Source organism: Mastomys coucha, unplaced genomic scaffold (genome assembly GCF_008632895.1).
Source record: "Mastomys coucha isolate ucsf_1 unplaced genomic scaffold, UCSF_Mcou_1 pScaffold2, whole genome shotgun sequence".
Taxonomy (NCBI): Eukaryota; Metazoa; Chordata; class Mammalia; order Rodentia; family Muridae; genus Mastomys; species Mastomys coucha.
In genome coordinates this window covers 22,881,324-22,882,104 of record NW_022196902.1, presented here as the reverse complement: position 1 = coordinate 22,882,104, position 781 = coordinate 22,881,324, and positions in this window count along the sequence as shown.

The window sequence follows — 781 nt, the reverse complement described above, 5'->3', positions numbered from 1 at the left end:
CCAATTAAACCTCTTACACGTGAAACTGCCTGGGCCTGGTGTCTGCAGACGCTTCCTGCCGCGACTCATTTTGGTGCCGAAACCCGGGAACACGGCAGTTTGCGTCTACCTACCGGCTCCTCACTGCCGGGACAGACAGGGCACACGGCCACGTGGAGCGGCCACTGGGACCCCGGCTGCCAGGTGGAGCGGCTCCCACCGCCGCTGCCGCCGCACAGGGAGCGCTCCCAGTACCCCCACGCAGGGAGCGCTCCCAGTACCACCACAGTGGCTGCTGCTGCTGCTGCTGCTGCGCTCCCAGTACCCTGCGCAGGGAGCGCTCCCAGTACCACCACAGTGGCTGCTGTTCCGTGCGGAGAGCACCACTCACCTGGAGACTGCTCACCACTTCTTCCTAGAGACACCAGACGCCGTGGAACACAACAAACCTACAGCCAAGCGCCGCTAGACTACGAACTCTTAACCACGTGAGCCGTACCCTACTCAGACACCACTCAATTCAGTTCCATGTTTTCCATTTACTAGATTGCTTATAACCAGCCGCACAGACACCGACATATTAATTAATAGGATCAGTCAGGGGGAAGACCTCCAGATTTCCAGATAAGGTCTGGCCAACCTTCTCTGGAATTGATGGAACACAGCCCCCCCCCTTGACATACGCGTTAGGACTTCTACCACTGGGTGCCCCTCCCTCGGAAATAACTCTCACACCTAATACTTACCGGGCTATTGCCCCCACAAACCCCTGGATCCAGGGTGAGTTACTTTCCCACGCAGG